The sequence below is a fragment of the Anolis sagrei genome, chromosome 4, assembly GCF_037176765.1.
Source record: "Anolis sagrei isolate rAnoSag1 chromosome 4, rAnoSag1.mat, whole genome shotgun sequence".
NCBI classification, from domain to species: Eukaryota; Metazoa; Chordata; class Lepidosauria; order Squamata; family Dactyloidae; genus Anolis; species Anolis sagrei.
In genome coordinates, this window is record NC_090024.1 from 127,897,553 (window position 1) to 127,920,786 (window position 23,234).

The 23,234-nt window shown below is 42.7% G+C and overlaps 1 protein-coding gene across 1 annotated transcript in view; it reads right to left on the reverse strand.

The window, feature by feature from the left end:
• BRINP2 (BMP/retinoic acid inducible neural specific 2) overlaps positions 1–18,434 on the reverse strand; it is a 139,097-nt gene extending 120,663 nt beyond the window's left edge. Inside the window, exon 1 of the mRNA XM_060774415.2 lies at positions 18,023–18,434. The gene's annotated coding sequence lies outside the window, so the exon portion shown is untranslated. The remainder of the gene's footprint in view (positions 1–18,022) is intronic.
• Positions 18,435–23,234: the final 4,800 nt, after the last annotated feature.

Here is a 23,234-nt window from a genome sequence, read left to right on the forward strand (position 1 = left end):
TCATGTTAGCGCATGACATAGGTTATGGGCCCAGCACAGCGGGATAAGGACTCCAAAGCCCATAACTCTGAGACTTTGGGAGAGTTTTTTTTGTGTGTGTTTTTTTGTGCTTAAATAGAAAAGTAAGCAGCTATGGCTCATCATATGGCAAGCTTACCATTTGAGCGTTTAAATGCTGACAATTACATGGCTTGGAATGTGAAAATGAAGAGTTTTCTCATAAGAGAAGATTTGTGGACTGTGGTTGAAACCCCACCCACAGAAGCTTCGAGTGAAGAGGTAAAAAAGCAAGACCGAATTGCCAGGGCGAGTATTTTTCTCGCTGTTGAGGACGGGCAATTAATTTACTTAAGGGACACTATATCTGCAGCAGACTGTTGGCAGAAGTTAAAGGAAGTTTATCAAACTGAAACTTCTGGCATAAAAATTATTTTGACCCGGCAGCTCTATAATTTGAAGCTGAAAAGAGGTGACAACATAACTGAGCATTTGCAAAAGCTCAGGCATTTGTTGATGGAGTTGGAAAATAGACAAATGGTGTTTACCGAAACACATAAAGCTTTCATTTTGTTATCTTCTTTGGACTCTAGTTGGGACAATTTTGTGTTCAGTATGCAGAGTGTGCCTGAAGCACAGTTAACCTTGGATTTGGTTTCTGCAAGGCTTCTTGAGGAAGAAAGAAGAAAGCAGTTTCTTAAAGAAACAAACACGATTTCAGAAAATGCAGTTTGTGAAGGGGTTGGATGCAGAAAGAACCCTGCTGTGTGTAACGTAAGGCGGTGCTACAATTGTGGAGATGTGAACCATCTTGTCAAGGCCTGTCCCAAGAAGAAGAAGAAGAAAGAAGAAATGAAGAGGAACCCTGGGTGGCATGACAGAAATGCAAGGGGAAGAAATGCTGATGTAATGACTGTGTTATCAAAGGCTAAGTATGATGAGGCCACATGGTTACTTGACTCTGGGTGTGCAGAGCATTGTGTTAATAACTTAAAATTGTTAAAGGACACTAAAAAGCCAGATATTAATCATGTTACTTTAGCAGATGGATCATTAGCTGAGTGCAAACTTGTAGGCTCAGCATTTGTTCCTAGTTTAGGAAGATATTTAGATAATGTTATGTTGGTTGAAAAACTTGATTTTTGTTTATTAAGTGCATCAAGTTTGTGTCTGCAAGGATATGACATCAAACTTAATAGTTCTGGGTGTACTGTATGGAAAGAAAATAAGTTATGTGCCAAAGGTAAATTAGTTAACAAAGTATATGTGATGAGTAACAAAGATAGTTCACCAAATGTTTCCTGTGTAAATAACAAACCTATACATAGTGATTGTATTCATTACTTGCATAGAGTTTTTGGTCACGTGAACTTTAATTATCTACAAAAACTATCAAAAGTGACTGATTTAGAGGTAAAGCCATGTCAAAAGTATTTAGACTGTGCTGTGTGCTCTAAAGCAAAAGTAAAGGCACATCCAATACCTAAGAAAAGTTTAAACACAACTACCAGACCATTTGAATTAGTTCACGCTGATTTAGCAGGACCATTTCCTCTTTCGCTTGGAAATGCAAAATTTATATTTGTGTTAGTGGATGATTTTTCACGATTCACTTATTGTATTATTTTGAAATCAAAGTTTCAAGCTTTCAGTAAATTCAAAGAGTGGGTAGCCATGGTTGAGAGAAGATTTCCTTTTAAGGTATCATGTTTAAGGACTGATCGTGGTGGAGAATTTATGGGGACACAATTTCAAGACTGGTTAAGAAAGAGAGGAATTAGACACCATAAAACAAACCCATATTCACCTGCTGAGAATGGTGTGGCAGAAAGAAAAATAGGTGTTTTGAAAACTATGAAAGACTGCATGTTAGTAGATGCGAAAATGTCTAATAGGTATTGGGCAGAAGCAATTTCCACTGCTACATATATCTTAAATAGAAGTTGGAGTTCATGTGTAAATAATACTCCATATTATTTGTTGCATAAGAAAAGGCCAGTTCTAAAACATCTTAGAGTATTTGGAAGCTATGCTAATGTGCTGGTACCTAGACAAACTAGAACAAAAGGTCAGAAAAAATGGCAGAGACTACGTTTTCTCGGCTACCAGGATGATACCAAGGGGTATCGTTTTATTAAAGACAATAATAAAATTGTGATTTCAAGAAGTGCAAACTTTGAAAAGAATACAGGTTGGGAACATGTTCATCAGAATAGTGAAGTGTTTTTTCATTTAAAGGAACATACGCCATCAAAGATAGATTTAAAATCTGAGTCTGATGAACACATTGAGGAACAAAGTGAGGATGTTATAAAAGAAGAGCCTGAATTAAGTTTACAGGAAGCTGATGCTGAGGAGCAAATTGTAATACCAAGAAGGTCACAAAGATCTAACAAAGGTGTACCTCCAGATAGGTTCGTGATTCAGGGGGTAATGACTAGTCAGCCTGAAATGGAACCTGAAACTTTTCAGGATTTAAATAATTGTAGTCCAGAAGAACAAAGAAATTGGAAAAAGGCAATGGACGATGAATTTGAATCTTTGCTAAATTTAGAAGTGTTTGATATTGTTGATGTTCCTATAGATAAGCCAGTGATTGGGTGCAGATGGGTTTTTAGGAAGAAACTATTACCCGATGGAAGTTGTAAATATAAAGCTAGGCTAGTAGCTCAAGGATTTGCACAAAAGCAATTCGTAAATTATGATAACACCTTTGCCCCTACAGCAAAAGCTGAATCAATGAGAATTATAATTGCTTTAGCTGAGCAAGAAGGGTTTAAGTTAAAACATTTTGATTTTGAAACAGCGTATTTAAATGCCACAATTAATGAGGAGATATATATGAGGCAAGCGCCTGGATACGAAATTCAAGCAGGAAAGGTTTGTCGGCTTCGGAAAGCATTGTATGGTTTGAAACAATCGGCCCGGAGGTGGAACCAATGTATACATGAAGTATTGGTAAAATTAGGATTTAAACAAAGTGTGGCCGATGCATGTGTTTATACACTAGGTGAAGGCAAAGATAAGATAATTGTGTTAATTTATGTAGATGATCTATGTATAGCCGCACAAACTGACTCTAAAATACAAACTGTATATACGTATTTGTCAAAACATTTTAGGCTAAAAGATTTGGGATGTTTGAAACATTATTTAGGTATCGAAGTAGTAAACAATGAAGGGGTGATATTTCTAAATCAAACAAGGAAGATTTTAGACCTTGTAACCAAAGCAGGTTTACAAGATGCTAATGCTGTTAAAACTCCTTTAACAGAAGATTTCTTAAGAATGGAAGACACAAGAGAACTAAAAAACGCAAAGTTATATCATTCTTTTGTTGGAAGTCTTTTGCACATTGCAAATTGGTCTCGGCCAGATATTGCATATGCAGTGAGTTTACTTAGTAGGAAAGTATCAAAACCAACTATTAGTGACTGGTTAGCATTAAAAAGGTTGATTAGGTATTTAAAAGGAACTGCTAATTATTGTTTGTGTTTTTCTAAAGAGGCTGACAAAGAACTGGTAATGTACGCCGACAGTTTCTTTTGCTGATGAAAAAGATAGAAAATCTATAAGTGGATACATAGTGCTACATGGAAAATCTCCTATCTGCTGGAGGTCCAGAAAGCAAACAACTGTTGCAGTTTCTACGGCTGAAGCAGAATATGCGGCGTTGTCTCAAGCTGCAAATGAGTTACTTTGGATTAAACAGTTATTTGATGATTTAGGTGTAGAATGTAAATTGCCTATTACTGTGTATGACGATTCTCAGACGTGTATAGCTATGTCAGAAAGCGAAAGCTTAAAAAATACAACAAAATACATAGCTGTGAAGTATCAAAATATAAGAACCTTAATCAAGGAAGGATTTATCAAAATGGTTTATTGTAGGTCTGAAGATAACTTGGCAGATATTTTTACAAAACCTTTAACGGCAGCTAAGCATGGTGAAGCAACCAGAAAGTTAGGCCTAGTAGAATTAAAACAAAATTTGTAAATAATGTAACTTAGATAAAGTGAAGGGGCATGTTGTTACTAAGAGGTTGCAACGTACTTTATCTAAGTTGTTATAAGGATCAATGTTATTTGTGCTATACCTTTAACTTACTGTAAGGTACTGTAGCTGTTTGTGCTACAGCTGTTTCAGTTAATTGAAGAGTTAATTGAGAGTATTATTTTCATGTGTATAAAGATAGCTACTGTGTGTTTTAGTTTTTTGCCATTGTGCCTTAATGCCATTGTGCGTGTTTGCCTCTGTGCCGTTCTGTCGGGGACTATGCTGCAGATGTCCTGTGAAGACACAGCCTTGAGAAGAGGACAAGGTTTCCTGCTTATCTCAGCTGAATGGTGATATCTCTAGGGCTAGAGTCAATCCGCATGCTTCTCATGTTAGCGCATGACAGAAATACTCCTGCACAATCTCTATTGATGTCATGAATAAGAGGTACAATGCATTCCTACCATTCTATATGCTCCATTGACAGCATTTGGACACTGAAATTTCCATTCTATAGAAGAGAACATCTCCATCTCTTTTCTGTTCACTCTTATAATACTAATTATAAAACAATGCTGAGAAGAATCCATTCAAATCAAATTATTAATTAAGTTGGAAATTTGTCGACACAAATGAGAAAACTTAATTAAATGCATTTTAATGGACATAATTGATTTGTGTTTAATTCTCAGCATAAACATTTCTCAAGAACCGTGTTATTAATTAAGTAATTAATTAGTTAAATCATAAACAGTGTTAAAGAGCCAATAAATTTCACCTCATCCTAGTTCTTTATCCAAAATCTAGTTCTCTCTTTTTTTTTTTCCTTTTTTCCTTTTTTGTTTTTATTACTTCCCCAGAGTTTGGAAACTGCAAGGTACACAGTTCAGGGCACTTACTGAAGAGTAGCTTCAGTGGGATGAACTGGTTTAAAAGGATTTTATGAGTAGCACTTGTACTAATTAATCATCCTCCATCTCATCATCATCATCTATTACTACTGAAATTAGACAACCACCAGAAATTATAGAACTGGCACAGTCAAACTTTGGCCCTCCGGGTGTTTTGGAGTCCAATTCCCACAATTCCTAACAGCCTATTGGCTGTTAGAAATTATGGGAGTTGAAGTCCAAAACACCCGGAGGATAGAAAAGGAAAACAAAAAAAAACTTTAAAGATTATAATTTCACACAACATTCTCCTTTACTTTCCAAAACATGTTTTATCTCAGAGATCATCCAACATCCCAAATCACTAAAATTCAAGTCTACAAATACAAAAATGTTTTACGTTTGACCAACTGAGATAAATATTCATGGAGATGTGTTTGGATGAATGTATTTAGGTGTTTAATTTAGGTATCTTGCAAAATTGCAATGAAAACGGAGGAATCACTGCAAATTTGATTTATTCAGCCATAAGACAGATGGTTATGAACTTAAAAACTGAAATGTGTTGCAAATTGGATTTTGAAATGTGTTCATTTTATGTAAAATAAAAACGTTTAGTGCTAGACTGAGTCTTAGAAGATCCAGGTTTCTCACAAAAATGGTATGTTCCTCCTTTCCCTCACAGAAGGATAACCATCTCAGACTTTAAAGTTTCCTCAGACAGAGCTCATTTTACAAGTCTTAAAATCCAAGATAAAAATTCCTGAGGCTCTTCTCTAATGATCTGGGACATTAAATGCAGTAGCCATACCACTGATTTATTTTCACACTTGTGAGTTTCCTAGGAAGCTGGACACATGGAAGGGGGGGGGAGGTAGTAGGAGCAAAAATTAAAATGTAGGACATGCAAGAAAGCCTTTGCTATAGCCTTATTGTCACTAAAAGTACTGGAGACTGACACCCTCAGAATGCAAAGCAGTTACAAAGTATGTATGGTTAGTGTGTTGAACTGGGACCTATAAAATCTAGACCGAAGACACTACAAAGTCATGAAACTCCTAGGGTGGCCTGTAGCTGCTCACTATTTCTTAGTTAGACACTCTCATGGGGATGATGAAAAAAAGGTACATGGGTAGTAAAGTGATTCATGCTACTTTGTCTCCACTGGAAAAAACTGGATGTGGTCCATGCATGTCAAAAATAGCTAAGTATTTTTCTTCAAGCAAGGACTTCCATCACCCAAAAAAAAATTTAGCAAATATTTCAGTATAGTAAAACTACTAAAAATATAGACCTCTCTGTACAGTAGTAAATATCTTTATTTAATTAATTTACAACCCACTTTCATCCAAATGGGGCCCACTGATCCAATTAAGAAAAAGTACAAATGGCCATAGGGATCTTTATGTTATTTCATTATTATATGATAATCTAGTGAATTCCAAAGTTAAAATATTTTAAACCACAATCAGAAGGTCTGCTTAGAAAGCTTTGGTGGGCTTTTTGCACCCAAAGAGTCATCTGATGTTTCAAGTAAGACTTCTCACTTCTGCTGCTTTCAACTCTGGGACTTTTGCAAGATGATGATGATATTAATTGCTATATATCTCAGCTTGTTCCCTGTCCGACACTCAAAGTGGTTACAACGAATTTAGAGAGAGAGAGAGAGAGAGAGAGAGAGAGATAAAATCCACAAGATAGAGAAGTTATCATGAAATTGAACAATTAAAAAAAACATATCATGTACCTACACACCAACAGAACAATTTGCAAAATTGAGGACATTATTTAGGTGGAATGGGTCTTATAAGTCAATCATCAAAAACTTGTCTAAACAGAAAAGGTTTTACTTATCTGCAAAAAGGAAGTAGTAAAGTGCCAATCAAGGAAAGGAACCTGAAAGCCTGGGAGCAACCACTGAGAAGGCCTTCTACTAGCATGTTCCCACTAGATGTACATGTGAAGGTAGCAGGACAAAGAGATGTCCAACAGATTTTAAATCATGGGTTTGCACATAAGGGAACCACTGGAATTTCAGTATGCCAAAGAAACGGGGGGAGGGGGGGATAAGGGAATTCATTAATGAGGAGTGTAGAAAAGAAAAGCAAGAAAGGGATATTTGGTGGTGGTGGGTGGATAGAGGGGTGTTCAAAGTAATTCAGGCAGCTAATATTCTCTTCAAGTCTCAAAACAGGGATGAAGGAAATGAGGAAGCGAAATAACAAATGAGAGTGTTTGTCTTCATTCTCCTAAAACTTCTAATCTAGTAATGTAACATAAATTTAAATGGTTATTTAAAATTAGCTTCACTGGTTAAAAACTGTCCCTGTTCAATGTAAATTGCATTACACTGAATTAGATTTTCAGCACATTAACAGTTAATGTGCTAATCTTTTCTCACTAACTTTCTCATCTCTATTAAAAACAATGAAATGAGCTTGCATGCTAGCTGCATTCAATTCATCTTTGAAGATATCCAAAGACAAAGACTTTGGAACTTGTTGAATGAGGCTTCCCGCCTCTTGAAATTTAAAACAGCATCTTGATTATAGAGGAGCAACTGGAATATTGTCTCAAGGTATGAATTAAGACCAAATCACCAGTGCCTTCCACAGCATGTATAACGAATGTAAGGGGAAAGATTAATTACCAATAAAGCGTACAGATATGTAGCTCAAGCTTGCAGGAACATTATAAGGAAAGCTAAAGGTCAGAATAAGTTGAAACTGGCCAGGCAAGCAGGGAGCAATGAAAACAGATATTTCAGATACATTTGAAGCAAGGTTAGACCAAGGAATGATTGGGGTTGCTACAGAACAAGGAAGGTAAAATGCTAATACATCACAATGAAGCAGGAAAACTGCTCGATGCCTATTTTGTTTCAGTTTTCTCCCAAAAACAGCTCTGTATGATTCAGCAGACACCTTGAGAATGGATCCAGAGTACAAATCAAAACTGACAAGGAGATAGTCAGGAATCAACCTAAATGAATTTAAATCTGCAAGGCCAAATAAACTACATCCCATAGAACTGAAGGGACCTGCCAATGTACTCTCTGAACCATTTGCCATCATTTATGAGTAATCTTGCTGAACAGCTGAAGTGCCAGAGGACAGGAGAAGGGCAAACTTTGCCCCTTCAGAAAGGACAGGAAAAAATATCCAGGAAACTACTGAAGAAGAAGAAGAAGAAGAAGAAGAAGAAGGGGAGGAGGGGGAGGGGGAGGATGAGGAGGAGAAAGAGGAGAAAGAAGAGGAGAAAGAAGAGAAAGAAGAGGAAGAGAAGAGGGAGAAGAAGAGGAAGAGGAAGAGGAAGAAGAAGAGGAGGAGGAGGAGGAGGAGGCAGAGGGGGAGGGGGAGGAGGAGGAGAAGGAGAAAGAAGAGGAAGAGAAAAGGAAGAAGAGGAAGAAGAAGAAGAAAAAAAAGAGGAGGAGGAGGAGGAAGAGGAGGAAGAGGAAAAGGAAGAAGAAGAACTTTATTTTTCTACCCTGTCTACATCTCCCTGAAGGGACTCAGGGCAGCTTACATGAGGCCAAGCCCAAAGCAAAATACAATTAAAAGCTAAGCAATAACAAATTAAAACAACAAAAACAGAGTAAAACAGCATAAAACAGCATAACAGTAATAACAAGCATCAAAGGCAACCGCAGACTAATTTGGGGGGGGGGGGGGTTGAGGACCACTATGCAAGCTAGTTAAAGGATAAAATGGTTCAATAAAATGGATAGCAACATATAATAGCATGGACACAGAGTAATTTAACAGGATCAATTTAACTTAACTTCAAGATATATATAATAATGTGACATAGGAATTCAGAATCAGGTCATGATTCAGTCAGTCTGACGTCAATACCCGACAAAATATTATAATAGGTTAAAAAAGAGTCTAGAACAGGCATGGGCAAACTTTGGCCCTCCAGGTGTTTTAGACTCCAACTCCCACAATTCCTAACAGCTGGTAGGCTATTAGGGATTGTGGGAGTTGAAGTCCAAAACACCTGGAGGGCCAAAGTTTGCCCATGTCTGGTCTAGCAGTTTCTAGATGACAATGCAGTGATCAGTAGGAGCTAGTGTAGGTATGTCAAAAACAACACTTGCCAAACTAATCTTTCATCTTTTTTTCATAAGGTCACTAGTTTAGTTAATGATGGAAATGCTGCAAATGTCATTTTTCAGGATTTCAGTTAAAGATTTAATGAAGTCCCCCACAATGTTTTGATTACCAAACTGATTAAATGTGGAATAAATTGGAACTTTGTCAGATGGGTTCATAATTTGTTGGAGAAATATGTTCAAATAGTCATAATTAATGGCTGTACTTCAAGCTGGAAAGAAGTATCAAGAGGAGTGCCAATGGGTTCTGTCTTGAGACAAAAAGTCTTCAATATGATTATCAATGACTTATTTGATGAGTTAAAAGGAGTCTTATCAAGATGATACAAAGCTGGGAAGGATAGCCAATACATTGGCAGATAGGAATGGAATTTCAAAAGATCTAGATAAACTAGAAAATGGGCTGACACTAACAGAATGCAACTCAACAGAGAGGAATACAATATTCTACATCTAGGCCACAAAAACCAAATGCATACTTATACGATGGGTGATAGTGAAAGCAATGGTATTCCCCGTAGTCACCTATGGATGTGAGAGCTGAACCATAGGGAAGGCTGAGCAAAGGAAGATAGATGCTTTTGAACTGTGGTGTTGGAAGAAAGTTCTGAGTGTGCCTTGAACATCTAAACCAGTGGTTCTCAACCTTCCTAATGCTGTGACCCCTTAATACAGTTCCCCATTTGGGGTGATCACCAATCATAAAATTATTTTTGTTGCTACTTCATTACTGTAATTTTACTGTTATGAATCATAGTGTAAATATCTGATATGCAGGATATATTTTCATTCACTGGATCAAATTTGGCACATATACCCGATACACTCAAATTTGAATACTGGTAGGGTTGGGAGGGGGATTGATTTTGTCATTTGGGAGTTGCTGGGATTTATAGTTATAGTCAGTTATTCCATCAATGATGGAATTGAACCAAACTTGGCACACAGAACTCCCATGACCAACAGGAAAGGGGTTTGGAAGTGTTTGGTGGGTACTGACCTTGAGTTTTGGAGTTGTAGTTCACCTACATCCAGATATTCAAACAATGATGGATCTGGACCAAACTTGGCACAGATACTCAATATGCCCAAATGTGAACACTGGTGGAGTTTGGGAAAAATAGACCTTGACATTTGGGAGTTATAGTTGCTGGGATTTATAGTTCACCTACAGTAAAAGAGCCCCCTGAACCCCATCAATGATAGAATTGAGGCAAACTTTCCACACAGAACCCCCATAACCAACAGAAAATACTGGAGAGATTTGAGAGAAAATGACAGTGATTTCGGGGAGATGTAGTTCACCTATCTCTGGAGAGCACTGTGAATCCAAATGACTATGGATCTGGACCAAATTTGGCACAAATACATGATACACCCAAATTTGAGTACTGGTGGGGTTGAGGGGAGGGATTGATTTTGTCACTTGGGAGTTGTAGTTGCTGGGATTTATAGTTCTCCTGCAATCAAAGAGCATTATGCACCCAACCCACAATGGATCTGCACCAAACTTGGCACACTACCTACATGGCCAACACTGAATGCTAGAGGGGTTGGGGGGTGTTTTTTAATTCTGGGAGTTGTGGTCCACCAACACTCAGAGAGCACCCTGTACCAAACTGATGATGGAAGTAGTAAACTTGCCATACATACCCAACATGCTAAACTTTGACTACTGGTGGGGTTTCGAGGGGACTGACCTCAGAGATCGGGAGTTATAGTTCACCCATATCGACAGAGCAATGTGCACCCTACTGAGGGAACTGGACCAAACTTGGCACAAATACCTAATATGACCAACTTTGAATACTGGTGGGATTTTGGAGGGAGGGCAACATGATGGAATTTGCAGTTCTCCCTGCATTCTGAGAACCCTGTGACCCCCACTGATGATGGATCTGAACCAAACTAGGCACAGAGACCCAATGTAGCCAACTGTGAATACAGGCATGGTTTGGGGGTGTTTGACCCTGGCATATGTAGTTCACTCACATCCAAAGAGCACTGAACCCAGCTGACGATTGATCTGGACCAAACTTGGCACACAGACCCAACATGGCCAACTTTGAATACTGGTGGGATTTGGAGAGGATTGACTCACAATTTTGGGAGTTGCAGTTCATCCACATTCTTATGCATTTTCTAATGGGAGCATTAAAAAAAAAACAAAAGGAAAGGCTAACTTTTTCTAATAAATAGCATTACAAATTACCTAAGCTACTACTGCTTCTGCTCCTTCTCCTGATGCTGCTGAGCCACTCTCAGTCCCGTCGTGTTGACGCTTCCCTCTTGCCTTGAAGGTACTTGCAGGCATGAGCCTCCCTCCAGCCTCGCACACTCTCCCACACCCATGCATACGCAACACAGTGACATGCACCAAGCATGCCTGCTCTCCCCCATGCTTGGAGTCTCTGAAAAGCCCTCCTCTCCACTGAGAGGCCAGCTGAGAGGCGGGCCAATCACAGCAGGAGAAGGGCTTTTGGTGGGAGGATTTGCTATCTGTTTCCAAAAAGCTAGAGAAGGACAGGCAGAGACATCTTCAGCCTTCTCTGCCAAAGGGGTTTCTAAGATAATCAGAAATATGTGTTTTGTGATGGTCTTTGCTGCCCCCTTTGAAACTCCCCTTGCAACCCCCCCCCCCCGGCCCCCAGGGCTCCCAACCCCCAAGTTGAGAAACGCTGATCTAAACAGTCATCACAAAGGCTTTCTACAGCCCCAGGGAGTTGGATCAAATCTGATGGTTCTAAGTTATAGTAGAATAGATTTATTTCATTTGAACCTCCTTGGCAGTAAATGTTATTTTACAATTGAACCAACTGGTTAAAGTGGTAGTGGGTCTCCTACTCTGGGTGATTTCAAAAAGAGCCATGATAGCTACCCGTGTAGTTGGTTTTCCTGCATTGAGTGGGGGTAGGGGGTACATTTGATGGCCAATGGGATCCTTTCCAACTCAGCAATCCAACCAGTTCCCACACTGAGGCATAACAACATTGTTTTTCCAATAAAATATGTGATTGGAAGGAGACAAGGCAAATGCAGGGAGTCAGGCAGAGTTACAAGAGATAGTTTCCTTTGTGGACAGGTAAACTTTGTGGACAGGAGCCCCCAGTGGCATAATGGCTTAAACTCTTGTGTCAGCAGGACTGAAGAACCACAACTCAGAGGTTCGAGTCCGGGGAGAGCACAGATGAGCTCCCTCTGTCAGCTCCAGCTCCCCATGTGGGGACATGAGAGAAGCCACCCACAAGGATGGTAAAACATCAAAACATCAGGGCGTCCCCTGGGCAACGTCCTTGAAGATGGCCAATTCTCTCTCACCAGAAGTGACTTGCAGTTTCTCAAGTCACTCCTGACACAAAAAAATGTAAACTTTGCTGAAAGGACTGTTCACTGTTTCATTTATCACACATGCTGCAAAGGAACTTGGGACTCCTGTACCTTTCTTTACTATATGGAGATAGAGGAACATCTCCTTCCAGAAATCCCTTGTTCCCAGGGGTGATCAACTACATTCAGATACCCAAAAGGACATTTTGGACGGTAACTGCAATCTTAAACCCCAATAAAATGACTGATTTCTCTGAGTCAGACAGCAGCAAAAACATTTAAGTGGTTTCAAATCAAGATGAGTTTATTGAAAAAATACAGGATTACAGTGAGGGAGAAGTGGTGATTTGAACTGAAAGCCAAAAAGATCCTAGGGGGCCAAAGTTATCCACCGCTATTATACCACATGGAGGCCACTCCTTTGTTCTGCATCAGAATTCTTTTATCACTCTTTTTAAAGCTGCAACTACAAAGTATGCTTGTATAATTGTATAGTCATTCAATCATTCTGAGAATCCCATCTGTTTGTGTGTGTGGTAAATTTAGCTTTCTTAGTTACAGTGCCAGAGAAGTTTCTCAGTCCAACCAAACATCAGGCTCCAACCCATCTGTCTGGGAGATAGAAGGGGCATTTGCGCCATCCAGGTGCTGGATGAACGACCAGCTTTCAAACCCGGCTGGAAGGGAGGATCAGAGGATCAATAGCAAGGCAAAAAGAAGAATCAGAGAATCAAAGGAAAGAGGCAAGCAAGGCTGATGCTCATGAGCAGATCATGGAAAATATATGTTGTTGACAGGTGGCAAACAAAATGATATTGACTAGTTTGGGGTAACATGGGGAATTATAACAATTACCCATGAAAAGATTAAGGCTTTTGGGGAACAAGCAGAAGCTGGAGAAAGTACATAAAAACATTAAGAACCAAGAGTACAAAATGCTTTCTCTCCCCCCCCCCCCCTTTCAACCAGAGAAAGAGAAAGAGGGAGAGAGAATGACAAATAATCTCTATCACATTGTTAATGCAAAACTGCCTTGTTGTTATCATTCACAAAACAACCTTGCAAGGTAGCACTAAAGACAACAATAAAGAGAGAGAAAATCACCTCAAAGCCACCTGATTTGCTCCTGGCAATGGCAGAATACACAGAACACTTCTGTGCCCAGACGTAATAGCCTGATTATTTATGAAATAGAAAACCTACATACATGCAGTTAATCAGATTCAATGTTTAAAACAGCAATGGCCAATTTGCTTTTCACACATTTACAAAACACCAGCTGACATAACACAGCCTTGCCCTGGTGTATGTTCTTGCCACTGGCTATTTACATTTCTGTTTTTCATCTTGGCTAGGCTCCCCCCACCCACCAACCCACGCCACGGGGATTTGGTATCATAAATGGCTGCATAACATAAAGAAATTCAGTAGCTATATCATTACCCTGTCACTGCATCACCATGTTCAGAAAGCAACACCTGTTGAACTTCAGCCAGTGAAGAGGCTCACAAAGGTTTGAATGCTTTGGCAGAAAGAAAGGGGCAAACCTTCAGTGGCTGTATGGCATGCTCATGTCGGTTCAGTGAAAGAAATAAGGGAGCCTGAGTCTCTCCTCTTTGGAGAAATGCTGGTTTATAAGATATTTAAACCCCTTGCCCTCTGGTTGCAATCATGCAGGGCATCTTTACAATCATCCCTTCTACTTTTTTCCATTAACAACACACTTAATTTGATGCATATCCAGGGAGGGAAAAATGCCCACTCAACCCCACAGTAAGCACTTGTGCTGAACACTGGATTAATTAATTAATTGCAATGCTTTGGGGCTGACAAAACCACCATTATATGCATTTTATTCCCCTTTCTTGTAGAGATGTTGTCCATCTTCCTGTTAAGTCACCGGCAGGGCTCTACTTTTAACAGGTCTGGGATGTATTTGAAAACGCATCCCCTTGGGGCCGCTTCACAGGTTACATTTTGAGATGTCACACAAAGATGTTCTGCGTGTGTTATCTACAGTGGGGCTGTCTGTCATACAGCACATATATCACACAAGTGCTCTCATCAGGGAGACAGTATTGCCTATGTTTCCCTGACGAGTGTACACTTGTCTACATAATATGTAAAATGATCCTCACATGATTTAAATGAGAGATCCTAGTAAGGCACTGGGCTACCTAATAAGAAAAGCACTTAACAGGGAGTTCAATGCCGCGACAATCACCCAACGCGGTTTGAAATCTTAACCTCTGAATAGTTATTTCTCCCCGTAATCCACAAAGCTCATGTTCACATGTTGATGCTGGAAATGTCTGGAGCTTTGTTTTACAGATACAGAACTCGATTCCCTAAATACCAATGCGCTCAGAATTTTAAAACCCTAGTATTAACAGTTGTGTTGGTCTCTTATTCTTCTCCCACAGAGCTAATGTGCAGGCGGACACCAGCATTAAATATAGATTCAGAACGGGTGATAAAATATATACATGTCAAAAGGATCAGAGATAAGCTATGTCAAATGCTAGTTTGCCAAACAGATACTTATGATCACTTCTGTGGCTATCGAGAGGTTCCATTGTTAGAAATTACTAAGATTAAACCAGGATTTGCCCCAAACAGGAGATCTGACTGCCCTTCATGGTAGAGGAAGAGCTCAGCTCAGATAACAATAATAGTCTGCATATAAGTCCAGCTGTGTAGCACTAGCAGGCAAAGAGCACTGCAGGCTGGAGGGGGGAGTTGGGTGTCAGGTGTCTATTATCTGCTTTGGAAAGAATAACAGAATAATAGATTTGGAAGAGACTATATGGGTCATCTAGTCCAACCCCCTGCCATGTAAGAAAGGCACAATCAAAATACCCCCAACAGATGGCCATCCAGCCTCTGTTTGACAGCCTCCAAAGAAGGAGCTTCCACCACACTGCAAGGCAGAGAGTTCCACTGCTGTACAGCTTTTATAGCCATGAAGTTCTTCCTAATGTTCAGATGGAATCTCCTTTCCTGTCATTTGAACCCATTGCTCAATTAAGTCCTAGTCTCCAGGGAAGCAGAAAACAAGCCTGCTCCCTCTTCCTTATTACATCCTTTTAAATATCGAAACGTGGCTGTCATGGGCTGTATGGCCACTGTTCCAATAGCATTTTCTCCTGATGTTTCATCTGCATCTGTAGCAAGCATCCCCAGAGGTTTGTTGGAAATTAGGCAAACAGATCTATCTATCTATCTGTGGACTGACCGGGGTGGGGAAAAGAACCCTTGTCTCTTTGAAGCAAGTGTAAATGTTGCAATTGGCAAGCTTGATTACTCACAGCAACCCAGTGATTTTGGTCACGAAAGTCTTCAACAACACATGACTCTCATGCCTCCTCTCAACCTTCTTTTTCGCAGGCTACACAACCCCAGCTCTTTAAGAAATGGGGAGATTACCTGTCACCTGAAGAATAAGGGGCGAGGACATCTGCAGCTCTAGAACTCAGGGCCCGCCCACACAGCCATATAATCCAATCAAGGTAGAAAATCCCACAATATCCCGGGATCTGATCCCAGATTATCTGTTTTGAAATGGATTATATGAGTCTGCACTGCCAGAAAACCTGGGATAAACAGATATTCTGGGATCAGATTCTGGGATATAGGGACTGCCTGGAAGGGCCCTTAGTTATCAGAGGCTCCTTCCACACAGCTGAATAAAATCCCACATTATCTGCTTTGAACTGGAACATATGGCAGTGTGGACTTAGATGTCCTAGTTCAAAGTAGATATTGTGGGATTTTCATTCTGGATATTCTGGGTTATATGGTTGTGTGGAGGGGCCCTGAGTCCACACTGCCATATATTCCAGTTAAAGCCAAAATGTGAGATTTTATTCAGCTGCATGGAAGGAGCCTTGGGGTCCTGTAAACCCAAGGGCCCCTAAACCATGTCCTTCTTCATCCCTCTTCCAAGGGCCCTTCTGCAGAGCCCTCTATCCCAGAATATCAAGGCAGAAAATCCCACAATATCTGCTTTGAACTGGGTTACCTGAGTCCACACTGCCATATATTCTAGTTCAAAGCAGAAAATGTGGGATTTTATTCAACTCTCAGGGTCCTGCAAACCCAAAGGCCCCTAAACCACTTCCTTCTTCATCCCTCTTCCAAAAGCCCTTCCATACAGCCCTATATCCCAGAATACCAAGACTGAAAATCCCACAATATATGCTTTGAACTCGCTTATCTGAGTCCACACTCAGATAATGTGGGATCTCCTTCCTTGATATTCTGGGGTATAGGGCTGTGTGGAAGGGCCACAAGAAGATGCAGGCAAAACATCAGGAGAGAATGTCTCTATACCATGGCCATATAGCCCGAAAAAACCTACAACAACCCAGTGATTCCGGCCATGAAAGCCTTCGACAATACATTGAAACCTCCTTTGCTTCTTTCTGAGGCAGAAAGCAAGGTGCCAGAACAGATGCCCAATTTGGAAAGACACTATACACATGTTCATGCTGTATGCTCTTCCTTAGCCCTATATTCCAGAATATCAAGGCAGAAAATCCCACAATATCTGCTTTGAACTAGGTAATCTGAGACTACACTCAGAGAATGTGGGATTTCCTGCCTTGATGTTCTGGGATATAGGGCTGTGTGGAAGAGCCCTAAGAAACCTCCTTTGCTTCTTGCTGAGGCAGAAAACAAGGAGCCAGAACAGATGCCCAGTTTGGAAAGGCACTCTACACTTCTTCCTTAGGGTGGCATGTTTAGGGGCCCTCCCACACAGCCATATAACTCAGAATGCCAAGGCAGAAAATCCCACAATATCTGCTTTGAAATGGGTTATCTGAGTCCACACTGCCAATATAATCCAGTTCAATGGGGATTTTATACAGCTGTGTGGAAGGGATCTAGGATTCAATGGAGCAATGGTTTCAAATGACAGGGAAAGCCCTGAATAATATGACCTGAATAATAGAATCATAGAGTTGGAAGAGACCTTATGGGCCATCCTGTCCAACCCCCTGCCAAGAAGCAGGAATATTGCATTCAAAGCACCCCTGACAGATGGCCATCTAGCCTCTGTTTAAAAACCTCCAAAGAAGGAGCCTCCACCACACATAGAATCATAGAATCATAGAATCAAAGGGTTGGAAGAGACCTCATGGGCCATCCAGTCCAACCCCCTGCCAAGAAGCAGGAATATTGCATTCAAAGCACCCCCGACAGATGGCCATCTAACCTCTGTTTAAAAACCTACAAAGAAGGAGCTTCCACCACACTCCGAGGCAGAGAGTTCCACTGCTGAACGGCTCTCACAGTCAGGAAGTTCTTCCTCATGTTCAGATGGAATCTCCTTTCTTGTAGTTTGAAGCCATTGTTTTGTGTCCTAGTCTCCAGGGAAGCTGAAAACAAGCTTGCTCTCTCCTCCCTGTGACTTTCTCTCACATATTTATACATGGCTATCATATCTCCTCTGTTTTCTTCAGGCTAAACATGCCCAGCTCCTTAAGCCGCTCCTCATAGGGCTTGTTCTCAGGAAGAACTTCCTCTCTGTGTGGCTGGAATCTCCTTCAGTAGAGGCTTTGAAGCAGAGGCTGGATGGTGCTTCTCCTACACTGGGGTCTTTTTCAAGGCTATAGTTCTAAGAAGGCGCCTGGCAAAATGTTTAATAAGGGGGAAATTCATTCTTCCCTCCCTCCCTCCTCCTCAGAGACTTACCCTCCGCTCTGTGGGAAGGGGAAGGGAAAGAGGCTCGCTTAGCCCTCCCTCAGCGAGGAAGGAAGGCAGGCAGGTGCTCTCCTCAGGGCCGCCCCGTCGAGGAGAAGCGCGAGCCCCTTCCACCGGCGCGCCTTTAGCTCCTCTCCGCCCGCAGCGCCTCCCGCGAGCCCTCTGCTGTCTCGCGACCCTCGGAGTCCCTCAGGGAAAGCGAAAGAAGGCGCGCGCCCCGCCTCGTGCCTCTTCCCCGCGCGCGGGGCAACAAGAGGTGGTCAAGCCCCATGCTTCCCCTCGCTTAGGAGGCAGCCCCCGTCCCCTCGCGCTCCCCTCCGCGAGCCATGCTCTTCCTCTCTGACGGAGCGCAGCGCCCTACCAGCCGCCGCCGCTGCTGCCCGCGCTGCAAAGCCTCTCCGGCAGAACTCCGCTCCTCGCCGCCCGCTTGCCCGCCCGCCTCCTCTTGGCACGCGCAGGGCCCTCTCCTCCAATGGGAGCCCAGCTCGGACTCCCCGCGAGGCCCTGATTGGCCCAGGAGCCTGGCCCAGGACGGCGCGCGCGGGAGGGGCTCGACGAGGCGGGGAGAAAGGAGAGTGTTTTCTTCGACCCTTTTTTGCGCTCCTTCCTTGCTTTTGCTTTTAGTGGGTGTTCGGGGGTAAAGTCCCGGATGGAAGGGTTAAAGCCAGTGCTAGAGCCGTGGTCTCCTTCCATACACCTATACAATACCTGCCTATATGGGCCACTCACTGCAAGGTGATTTTGGGGAAGTGGGGAGGAGGGAGAGAAGGGGAAGATACCTGTAGTTGATGACTGTGTGTGGCAACCTCTTGTTCCTGAAATATTTAAACTAATTTGGCTTTGGAAGTGAGCCAAAAGCCAGGGGCGGGGGAAGGGGGGGTGCAAATGGTACAGATCATTATGGAGATGAATGAGGAAGGGCTTGTTCATAGGGCTTGTTCTCCAGACCCTTGATCATTTTAGTTGCCCTCCTCTGGAACACAGGCCAGCAATTGTGTTCAGAGCACCTACTGCTTATTATTATTATTATTATTATTATTATTATTATTTGTACCCCGCTAGCATCTCCCAAGGGATTCGATGCGCCTTACAACAGGCCGGAGCCCAACACAGTACAACAATACAGTACATAACAAATAAAACAGTTAAAGCAGAAACAATAACAATAGCAATACAACAAGACATTATTAAAAACTGAGCCGGCCGGAGTAGGGTACAGAAATTAAAAGTGCTGAAGTGTCGGAGGGATAAACGATTAAAATATAAGTGCAGTGTGCGGTGAGGGTGATCTTGGCTCTACTAAGGTGCTTCTGGGCTTTGGTAGTGGGGTTCCTAATCTGAAAAGGCACGTTGGAACAGCCAGGTTTTCAGGTTCTTTCTGAAAATCGCCAAAGTAGGGGCCTGTCTGAGATCTTTCGGGAGGGCATTCCAGAGGCGGGGGGCCACCACAGAGAAGACCCTGTCTCGCGTTCCCACCAAACGCGCCTGTGACGCAGGCGGGATCACGAGCAGGGCCTCTCCTGATGACCGGAGTGAGCGTGTGGGTTCGTAGACAGCTATGCGGTCACGCAGGTAGGGTGGTCCCAAACCGTTCAGGGCTTTGTAGGTAAGCACCTGCACCTTAAATTGGGCTCGGAAAATAAACGGCAGCCAGTGGAGCTCCTTAAACAGAGGGGTTGACCTCTCTCTGTAATGGGCCCCCGTTAACATCCTGGCTGCTGCCTCTTGGACCAATTGGAATTTCCGAGCCGTTTTCAAGGGCAGCCCCACGTAGAGCGCATTGCAGTAATCCAGTCTAGAGGTGACTAAGGCATGGACCACCCCGGCCAGATCAGCCTTAGCGAGGTACGGGCACAGCTGGCGCACAAGTCTCAGTTGTGCAAAAGCCCTCCCGGCCACCGCCGACGCCTGAGCCTCAAGTGTGAGCGATGAGTCCAGGAGGACTCCCAAGCTGCGGACCTGTGGCTTCAGGGGGAGTGTAACCCCGTCCAACACCGGTTGCCACCCTATACCCCGGTCAGGTTTGCGATCGACCAGGAGGACCTCTGTCTTGTCGGGATTGATCTTCAGGTTGTTCGTCCTCATCCAGATGGACACAGCAGCCAGGCACTCGTCTAGCACCCGAGAGGCCTCCTTGGAATTAGGTGGAAAAGAGTAGTAGAGTTGTGTGTCATCTGCGTAGAGATGGCACCCAACTCCAAAACTCTGGATGACCTCTCCCAGCGGTGTCATGTAGATGTTAAAGAGCATGGGAGATAAAATAGAGCCTTGCGGGACCCCACAGGTCAAAGGCCAGGGGTCCGAGCAGGCATCTCCCAGCTTCACCATCTGGGTTCGTCCCTCCAGGAAGGACCAGAGCCACGACAAAAACCGTGCCCCCAAGACCCATCCCAGAGAGGCGACCCAGAAGGATACCATGATCGATGGTATCGAAAGCCGCTGAGATGTCCAAGAGAACCAACAGAGTCACACTCCCCCTGCTTCATGCGATGTGCGATGTGCGGGGCTTGATGAATGCAAGGCTGGGGTGAAAATTGATGGAAGAAACATTAACAACCTCAGATATGCAGATGACACCACTCTAATGGCCGAAAGCGAGGAGGAGCTGAGGAGCCTTCTAATCAAGGTGAAAGAAGAAAGCGCAAAAGCTGGGTTGCAGCTAAACGTCAAAAAAACCAAGATTATGGCAACAAGAATGATTGACAACTGGGAAATAGAGGGAGAAAATGTGGAGGCCGTGACAGACTTTGTATTTCTAGGTGCAAAGATTACTGCAGATGCAGACTGTGGCCAGGAAATCAGAAGACGCTTACTTCTTGGGAGGAGAGCAATGTCCAATCTTGATAAAATAGTAAAGAGTAGAGACATCACACTGGCAACAAAGATCCGCCTAGTCAAAGCCATGGTATTCCCTGTAGTCACCTACGGATGTGAGAGCTGGACCTTAGGGAAGGCTGAGCGAAGGAAGATCGATGCTTTTGAGCTGTGGTGTTGGAGGAAACTGCTGAGAGTGCCTTGGACTGCGAGAAGATCCAACCAGTCCATCCTCCAGGAAATAAAGCCCGGCTGCTCATTGGAGGGAAGGATACTAGAGACAAAGTTGAAGTACTTTGGCCACATCATGAGGAGACAGGAAAGCCTAGAGAAGACAATTATACTGGGGAAAGTGGAAGCAAAAGGAAGAGGGGCCGACCAAGGGCAAGATGGATGGATGGCATCCTTGAAGTGACTGGACTGACCTTGAAGGAGCTGGGGGTGGTGACGGCCGTCAAGGAGCTCTGGTGTGGGCTGGTCCATGAGGTCACGAAGAGTCGGAGGCGACTGAACGAATGAACAACTGCTTATTGTACTTTACTCACATCTTTACAACTGAAAAACAGGTGGGATGGGAACCATCAAAATTTCCCATCCTGTTTCATTGCCCAACCATCAGCAATCTCTTGTATCCTGTGATGGAGAACCATAGGTTCCCATGGAAAGCAATGGTTTTAACCTGGATCACCATCTCTTTTATCCCATGGGCTTTGATTCAAAACAATAGGCTCACATAGAAATAAGTGGTTTTAAACTGGTGCCAGTCTCCTTTAATGTAAGGGGCTTTGGGCAAGGAAAGGGATCTCTTGATTTTTGAATATTTTTGTTTCTCCTGATTAAATAATAATAATAATACTGACCTTGTGATGTATATAGGATGAATGTTTAAGCCGCTCTTCATAGGGGTTGTTCTCCAGACCCTTGCTCATTTTAGTCGCCCTCCTCTGGACACATTCCAGCTTGTCAATGAGCTCACAAAGAGTCGGAAGCAACTGAACGAATGAACAACAACAACTGTAATCCTCATCCTTTCCAGCTGGAATGAAATTAAACCTCGATGGCTTTATCTACAACTTGGTGTGATTTGTTCTGGAATACTAGCTTCTTTTCTCACCAGGCAACTCACAATGGCTTGGATCTCTCTATCCACAGCCACTCTAAATTGTTCGACAACATTTGGAGGCTTTGGAACAGAGTCCGGATGGCCATCTGTTGGGGGTGCTTTGATTGTGCTTTTCCTGCATGGCAGGGGTTGAACTAGATAGCCTTTGCGGGTCTCTTTGAACTTGATTTTATGACTTGGGTTGGATTGTGTCCTGTTCCTGTATGAGGGAGAGAACGACAGAGAAAGCCTATGGGAGGCGCCTTCTACTATGCCATATAAAATCCTGATTGTCTGCTTTGAACCGGGTTATATGGCAGTGTAGACTCATACAATCCAGTTCAAAGCAGATCATATGGATAATCTGGATTATATGTCAGTGTTGAAGGGGCCAGAGAGGGACAAAGCATTGCCCTTTCCTTTTCAACACGCACTTCCTTCCTCTAGGTTGTTGTAGGTTTTTCGGGCTGTATGGCCATGGTCTAGAGGCATTCTCTCCTGACGTTTCACCTGCATCTATGGCAAGCATCCTCAGAGGTGGTGAGGTCTGTTGGAACTAGGAAAAAGGGTTTATATATCTGTGGAATGAACAGGGTGAGACAAAGGACTCTTGTCTGCTGGAGCTAAGTGTGAATGTTTTAACTGACCACCTTGATTAGCATACAATGGGTTGACTGTGCCTGGAGCAAACCAACCATCACCCAAGTCAAAAAAGAAGCACCATTAAAGGCTTGGCAGACAGTGCAAAAAGAATCTGCAAACCCCACCTCCTTCAAGATGAGCTGAACCACCTCAACTGGGCTCTCCAGGCCAATGGATACTCCACCTCAGACATCAGAGAGGAGATTTCACCTGAACATGAGGAAGAACTTCCTGACTGTGAGAACCATTCATCAGTGGAACTCTCTGCCCTGGAGTGTGGTGGAGGCTCCTTCTTTGGAAGCTTTTAAACAGAGGCTGGATGGCCATCTGTCAGGGGTGATTTGAATGCAATACTCCTGCTTCTTGGCAGGGGGTTGGACTGGATGACCCATGAGGTCTGTTCCAATTCTTTGATTCTATGATTCTAAGTTGAAGAGAAAGCCACTGAGGTTTTATTTCATTCCAGCTGGAAAGGATGATGATTGCAGTTGTTGTAGTTCATTTGTTCAGTCGTTTCCGACTCTTCATGATAAACTGGAATGTGTCCAGAGGTGGGCGACTAAAATGATCAAGGTTCTGGAGAACAAGCCCTATGAAGAGCGGCTTAAAGAGCTGGGCATGCTTAGTGTGAAGAAGAGAAGGCTG